Here is a 353-nt window from a genome sequence, read left to right on the forward strand (position 1 = left end):
CAATTGCTGCTGCTGCTGCCGGTGCTGCAGCAGCAGCAGCAGCAGCAGCAGCAGCAGCGGGATCACGACATGTCGTTGGTGGTCTCTGCTGCTGGGGCGTAGCCAGTGGTCCGCTGCATCACCTCCTCCACTTCTTCCCGCAAGTCCTGGAAGACGTTGCTGGCAGCAATTGCTGCTGCTGCTGCAGCAGGCGGTGCTGCAGCAGCAGCAGCAGCAGCAGCGGGATCACGACATGTCGTTGTTGGTCTCTGCTGCTGGGGCTGATCCAGTGGTCCGCTGCATCACCTCCTCCACTTCCTCCCGCAAGTCCTGGAAGACGTTGCTGGCAGCAATTGCTGCTGCTGCTGCTGCAG

The sequence above is a fragment of the Eimeria tenella genome, genomic scaffold, assembly GCF_000499545.2.
Source record: "Eimeria tenella Houghton genomic scaffold, Eth_scaff32, whole genome shotgun sequence".
In the NCBI taxonomy this organism is placed as follows: domain Eukaryota; phylum Apicomplexa; class Conoidasida; order Eucoccidiorida; family Eimeriidae; genus Eimeria; species Eimeria tenella.